The sequence below is a fragment of the Dendropsophus ebraccatus genome, chromosome 4 (assembly GCF_027789765.1).
Source record: "Dendropsophus ebraccatus isolate aDenEbr1 chromosome 4, aDenEbr1.pat, whole genome shotgun sequence".
In the NCBI taxonomy this organism is placed as follows: domain Eukaryota; kingdom Metazoa; phylum Chordata; class Amphibia; order Anura; family Hylidae; genus Dendropsophus; species Dendropsophus ebraccatus.
Genome location: NC_091457.1, coordinates 36573570 through 36581354, shown reverse-complemented (window position 1 = coordinate 36581354; position 7785 = coordinate 36573570). Strand labels below are relative to the sequence as shown.

Here is a 7785-nt window from a genome sequence, read left to right as displayed (position 1 = left end):
TGTGTGCGGCTGTATTTTTTATGCGGCTGGAAATGTGCGGCTGAAACTACGGCCGTGGGAAAAAATAGACATGCGGCTGAAAACATACGGTCATTTACTTGGAAATCTGGTTCAACTAAAAATAACAAATAAAATCTTAAGAAAGTGATGCAAACACCTCTGGATGCATCTGGGAAAGCAGGGAAACAGTTTACATGAATTGCTATTACCAGGGTTAGCGATCCTCTGCAGTATGCCGATGCCAATGCCTCTCATGGTTAATATATTGAATTAATAAAACACATTTTCGTTGTAATAAAATCCCTTTCATTGTTCAATAATTAAATTTAAACGAATCCATCATTTTGCAATTAAATATACTGTTAAAATAAATATATATATAAATAAATATATATTTATATATATATTTATTTTTTGACAGTATATTTAATTGCACAATAATGGATTCGTTTAAATTAAATTATTGAACAACGAAACTGATTTTATTACAACGAAAATGTGTTTTATTAATTAAATATTAATTAGTACAGGAAGCTCCAGTAAGCCGTTAATTCATATTGCCGGCAATAGAGCATTCTGTACTAATCAATACTTTACTTTAATTAAAACATCAAATGTTTCTTCTAATTATGTTATCACAATAGCATTATTAGAAGAAACATTTTGAATTATATGTGCGCTCAGCTGATTGTCTGATCGGCTGAGCGCACATATAATTAGCGGGTCCGCAGCACAGTGACTTCATTGTGCTGCGGACCAGCGAAGAGGACACATCGGGGTGAGTATAGAGCTCTCCCCACCCCCTCCCCAGCACTGCACCCATCCCAGTAAGGAAGGGGGGTCACTTAACCCCTTCCTTGCTGGGATGGGTGCAGTCTGACATCAGTCTGGCCCCCAAGGGGTTAAGGGGGATGCAATACATCCTCCCTTAACCCCTTGGGGGCCAGACTGTAAGCAGCGATCTGTAAAGATGCTGCATACTGTAAGGAGCACAACACCGCTCACAATGATGGGTGTTGTGCTCCTGTTTGTGTGTTTTTTGTGTTTCTCAATTTTTCTTTTTCAGATATCGGTATCCTGTGGATTGCGTCGGATTCCGTGGACTACGTCGATGACCAGCGGTTGTTTGGTGTTTTTTTTTTGATAAAATGGTCAATGAGGGGTGTGGGGGTGTTTTTATTTGAATAAAAATTTTTTTTAACTTGTGTCTAGTCTTTATTTCTTTACTTTATAGACTTAGTAGTGGAAGCCGTCTAATAGACGGAATCCATTACTAAGTTGGGGCCTAGTGTTAGCCAGTATAAAATGGCTAACACTAACCCCCCATTATTACCCCAGTACCCAATGCCACCAGGGGTACTGGGAAGAGCCGGGTGCCAGTGGTCCCGGAGCGTCAAAATTGGCGCTCCTGTACCGGGCGGGGCTAAACCAATGGCTCTTCCCACCCTGGTGTTACCAGGCTGCTGTCGTTTGGTTTTTAACCCGGCTGGTTATAAAAATAGGGGGGACCCTATGCGTTTTTTTTTTTTAAATAAATAAATAATTAAAAAAAAAACGCATAGGGTTCCCCCTATTTTTATAACCAGCCGGCATCATTGCCGGCTATTTTTGAAGTACTCCGTACGGACCGCCTGTCAATCCACGGCCACATTTCCAGCCGCAACAATGGTCTTGTTCATTTTTTACGGGTCCGTTTACGATAGGGCCGTAGATTCATACATAGTGTGCACTGTGCAGCCGTATATCGTATACTTTCCAGCGTACGCATGAACCGGAAAAATCCGGCCGATGATTTACCGCCCGCAATACAGCCGCACAGATACAGAGTGTGAACCTAGCCTTAAAGTGCAATTTACTATCAGGGATAAGTCTGGTCTATGTTCTGTGGTGCAGATTTGTTTGGCTAAGAATTGTCTCTAAATGGTCTCAGAATTGTCTCTAAATAGTCTCATTGGCCCTGGTTCGCCTCCTAGGTAATGAGCATTTTCTTCTCCTTTTCTTTTTCAGATACCGGTATGCAGAGGATTACGTTGGATTCGTTTGGACTACTTTAATGACCAGCGGACTTTACTGTTCAATAAAATGGTCAACGAGGGGTGTGGGGGTGTTTTTATTTGATTAAAAAAAAATTCTAGGTGTGTTGTGTTTTCTTTCATTACTTTACAGACTTAGTAGTGAAATGCTGTCTGACTGAATCCATTATTAAGTCTAATGGCTAACACTAACCCCCCCATTATTACCCCAGTACCCAATGCCACCAGGGGTACTGAGAAGAGCCGGGTGCCAGTAGTCCCGGAGCGTCAAATTTGGCGCTCCTGGACTGGGCGGGCGCAGGCTGGTAATATTAGGCTGGGGAGGGCCAAAATAAATGGCCCTTCCCACCCTGGTGCTACTAGGCTGTCGCTGCTTGGTTTTTAACCTGGCTAGTTTTGGAAAGTGGGGGGGATCCTATGTGTTTTTTTTTTTCAAATATATAAATAATTAAAAACACATAGGATCCTCCCCCCCCTTTACATAACCAGCTGGGTTAAAAACCAAGCAGCAGCAGCCTAGTAATACCAGGGTGGGAAGGGCCATTTATTTTGGCTGCACCTGACCCACGGAGCATGTCGGCTCCACATTAAAGGTGGTGAAATACACCACCTCTTGTATGGAGTCAGTCTGCGACCCATGTGTGACTATTTTAGTTAGTTGTACATGTTAAATCATGCCTACTTTCAGCGTAAGCCGAAGTAGGCATGATTGGTGTACAGTATGTCGAGGAAAAGTCGCAAAATTTTGCGCAGCTATGCGGTTGTGCAAAATTTTGTGACTTTCCACTTTTAAAAAAATGGCTTAAATGTCCCTAATTGTGTTTTGTTACGGGGGCATATTTAGCTGTAAGGGTCATTCTAACTGGTTATAGGGGCACACTGTATCTGGCTATAGCAGACATGGAATTTGATCCAGGTAGTATATCTAGTAACAAGGGATATTGTATCTGGTTATAGGGGTATTGTATCTGGTTATAGGGGCATTGTATCTGGTTATAGGGGTATTGTATCTGGTTATAGGGGTGTTGTATCTGGTTATAGGGGCGTTGTATCTGGTTATAGGGGCATTGTATCTGGTTATAGGAGCATTGTATCTGGTTATAGGGGCATTGTATCGGGTTATAGGGGCATTGTATCTGGTTATAGGGGCATTGTATCTGGTTATAGGGATATTGTATCTGGTTATATGGGTATTGTATCTGGTTATAGCGGTATTGTATCTGGTTATAGGGGCATTGTTTCTGGTTATAGAGGTATTGTATCTGGTTATAGGAGCATTGTATCTTGTTATAGGGGCATTGTATCGGGTTATAGAGGTATTGTATCTGGTTATAGGGGCATTGTATTTGGTTAAAGGGGTTAGTATCTGGTTATAGGGGTATTGCATCTGGTTATAGGGGCATTGTATCTGGTTATAGAGGTATTGTATCTGGTTATAGGGGCATTGTATTTGGTTAAAGGGGTTAGGATCTGGTTATAGGGGTATTGTATCTGGTTATAGGGGCATTGTATCTGGTTATAGGGGCATTGTATCGGGTTATAGGGGCATTGTATCTGGTTATAGGGGCATTGTATCTGGTTATAGGGGTATTGTATCTGGTTATAGGAGCATTGTATCTGGTTATAGGGGTTAGTATCTGGTTATAGGGGCATTGTATCGGGTTATAGAGGTATTGTATCTGGTTATAGGAGCATTGTATCTGGTTATAGGGGTATTGTATCTGGTTATAGAGGTATTGTATCTGGTTATAGGGGCATTGTATTTGGTTAAAGGGGTATTGTATCTGGTTATAGGGGTGTTGTATCTGGTTATAGGGGCGTTGTATCTGGTTATAGGGGCGTTGTATCTGGTTATAGGAGCATTGTATCTGGTTATAGGGGCATTGTATCGGGTTATAGGGGCATTGTATCTGGTTATAGGGGCATTGTATCTGGTTATAGGGGTATTGTATCTGGTTATAGGGGTATTGTATCTGGTTATAGGGGTATTGTATCTGGTTATAGGGGCATTGTATCTGGTTATAGAGGTATTGTATCTGGTTATAGGGGCATTGTATTTGGTTAAAGGGGTTAGTATCTGGTTATAGGGGTATTGTATCTGGTTATAGGGGCATTGTATCTGGTTATAGGGGTATTGTATCTGGTTATAGGGGCATTGTATCGGGTTATAGGGGCATTGTATCTGGTTATAGGGGTATTGTATCTGGTTATAGGAGCATTGTATCTGGTTATAGGGGTTAGTATCTGGTTATAGGGGCATTGTATCGGGTTATAGAGGTATTGTATCTGGTTATAGGGGCATTGTATTTGGTTAAAGGGGTATTGTATCTGGTTATAGGGGTGTTGTATCTGGTTATAGGGGCGTTGTATCTGGTTATAGGGGCGTTGTATCTGGTTATAGGAGCATTGTATCTGGTTATAGGGGCATTGTATCGGGTTATAGGGGCATTGTATCTGGTTATAGGGGTATTGCATCTGGTTATATGGGTATTGTATCTGGTTATAGGGGTATTGTATCTGGTTATAGGAGCATTGTATCTTGTTTTAGGGGCATTGTATCGGGTTATAGAGGTATTGTATCTGGTTATAGGGGCATTGTATTTGGTTAAAGGGGTTAGTATCTGGTTATAGGGGTATTGTATCTGGTTATAGGGGCATTGTATCTGGTTATAGAGGTATTGTATCTGGTTATAGGGGCATTGTATTTGGTTAAAGGGGTTAGTATCTGGTTATAGGGGTATTGTATCTGGTTATAGGGGCATTGTATCTGGTTATAGGGGTATTGTATCTGGTTATAGGGGCATTGTATCGGGTTATAGGGGCATTGTATCTGGTTATAGGGGTATTGTATCTGGTTATAGGAGCATTGTATCTGGTTATAGGGGTTAGTATCTGGTTATAGGGGCATTGTATCTGGTTATAGGGGCATTGTATCGGGTTATAGGGGCATTGTATCGGGTTATAGAGGTATTGTATCTGGTTATAGGGGCATTGTATCTGGTTATAGAGGTATTGTATCTGGTTATAGGGGCATTGTATCTGGTTATAGAGTTATTGTATCTGGTTATAGGGGCATTGTATTTGGTTAAAGGGGTTAGTATCTGGTTATAGGGGTATTGTATCTGGTTATAGGGGCATTGTATCTGGTTATAGGGGTATTGTATCTGGTTATAGGGGCATTGTATCTGGTTATAGGGGCATTGTATCGGGTTATAGGGGCATTGTATCGGGTTATAGGGGCATTGTATCTGGTTATAGAGGTAATGTATCTGGTTATAGGGGTATTGTATCTGGTTATAGGGGTATTGTATCTGGTTATAGGGGTATTGTATCTGGTTATAGGGGTATTGTATCTGGTTATAGGGGCATTGTATCTGGTTATAGGGGCATTGTATCTGGTTATAGGGGTATTGTATCTGGTTATAGGGGCATTGTATCTGGTTATAGGGGCATTGTATCTGGCTGCAGGAGGCACAGTGTTGGATTGGTAGGAAGCAAGTGTAACTTTCTTTCTGTTTGCAAGGCATTGTTTTGGGTTATATGGGGCATAGCTGGCTACAGGGGGCATTGTATCTGGTTTAAAAGGATATACTGTATCTGACTACAGGGGACATTGCATCTGGTCATAGGGGGCATATCTGGTTATATGGGGTGTTGTATCTGGCTGTAGGGAGCATTGTCTCTAGCTACTGAGGCATTACCACTGGCTATAGGGGGCCTATCTGTCTACAGGGACCACTGTATCTGGCTGCAGGCGGCATATCTACCTTCAGGGGCTATTGTGGGATCTGATCTGGGAAGGATATGCTGACAGAGCCTATGGCTGCAGTGAAATCTTAGTCTGTGGGGGTAAATCATATCACTTGGGGGTACTCTTCTTCCTTCTTTAATACCTGACCCTCTGCATCTCTTTCCTTCTGCCTAAATTCCTTTTTCCTTTTGTCTATTCCTATTTTTAATTGCAAACCACTCCTGAACTGGAGACAAGAGAGGGGGAAAAGTGGCCATGTTTTTGTAGAACTGGATAACCCCTTTAAGGATTCTCCTTAAGTGTTAGCGTCATCTCAAACTATACAGTCTGTAGCTGTATTTCAGTTTTTCTCCACCGTCTCAAGCATTCAATACAAGTATTCAGCGGGGTCTGCTTACATGGTTCTATACTGATGTTCCAGTATTCTCTTAAACCTTTATAGATTGTGCCACACAATTCTGCCTGTCATGAGGGCCCACCTATATACTTGTAATGCTCACCTAGGCCCACCTAGATGGTTGTATGGCCTGACCCCAGGCCCAACCAGATGATCACAAAGCACAGCTCCAACAATCACCTAGACCGAACTAGAGGGCCAAATAGCACAGTTCCAACTTTCATCTCGGCAATCATAGTTATTTGACACTTTTCCAGTGTTCTAGGCCTACTTACATGATTATATAGGTCAGCTCCAATATTTGCCCAGGCTCACTTAGATGAGTATACAGCTCAGCTCCAATATTCACCCAGGCCCACCCAGGTGACCATATAGCACAGCTCCAACAATTACCTAGACCCCTTCAGATAATTATAAACCACTCTTACAATGTTCACCCAGGCCCACCCAGGGTACTACTCCTCCCCTAGACCATTTCTTTCCCTACTATTGCCCTCTCAAAGGTGAGAGCTCCCTGCAATACCTTTTTTCCCACCAGAATAGACACAATTTCTTCCCCATATTTTCTCAATTGGGCACATGCCCAGAAGAGATGTAACATATATAATCCGTCTCCCCCTTGTAATGTTTGGATTTTAATAATACCGTCACTCTGTGCAACTTCAAAGAGTCTTTTATCCTCAGTTTTGTCAGCATGTTTTAATTAAAAATATTTTAATCTGTGACCCCAATTTTGATCTTTATCACTAATTGCTCAAAACGTCTTAGGCTATGTTCACACAACGTATTAGACCGGACGTCTGTAAAACGTCCGGGTTACGGAACGACCGGTCTCTGTCCGGATCATCACTTAAGTACCGGCCGGATGATCTGTCCGGTCGCAGAGCTCTGATACGGGATCCTGGCTGGAGCGTATACGATGTGTATACGCTCCGGTCGGGATCCCATTGAATCTAAGACATTGTTCCACCCCGCAAAAACATAGTGTGCACATAGCCTTGAAGTGTACGTTTACAAACTTCCAACATGTCATAGGGCCGGACCAATCTGCACTTCTCATGTCAAAAGTTTTTTAAAATGATAGCTACTCTTTAAGTTTACCCTCCATGAATAAATCCATTACTGTATATCCTTTCTCCTTCCAGAATCCCTGATTTGATAGTTTTAGAAACTCTGGAAAATGTATGTGAATTCTAAACTTCCATAAATCCTACAAATTCTTTTTGTTTCCTTTCAGAGTTTGTGAGTAAGGAGACCTAACCAATCCTTCCCCTTCCATATTATTCTTACTCCAACTCATTTTAATTTGACAAATACATTTTTTCTCTCCTTGTTCCTTAGAAAAAGTCTTCATGTATTCTGAATCTTTGTGGCTAGGCTACTTGACACGCTAAGGGTGCCCTCACACATAGATTTTTTTGGCGTTTTTTTAATGCCCAAAAAAACCCTCCACAAAAAATGTGACGCATAGCATTTTTGACTTTCAGTGTGAAAGTCTTGCACCCGCTGCAGAAAGGGGGGGATCGGGGGATGGTTAAAGTGTCACTGTCACTTTGTCATTGGGTTTACTAGCCAAAAAATGCATTTTTAACATAAAAAAGCAG

The 7785-nt window shown here is 41.7% G+C and overlaps 1 protein-coding gene across 3 annotated transcripts in view; it reads left to right on the top strand.

Moving 5' to 3' along the window:
• The window catches only part of LOC138788071 (FK506-binding protein 5-like), a 122873-nt gene that overhangs the window by 25652 nt on the left and 89436 nt on the right, over positions 1 to 7785 (top strand). The window lies entirely within an intron of this gene.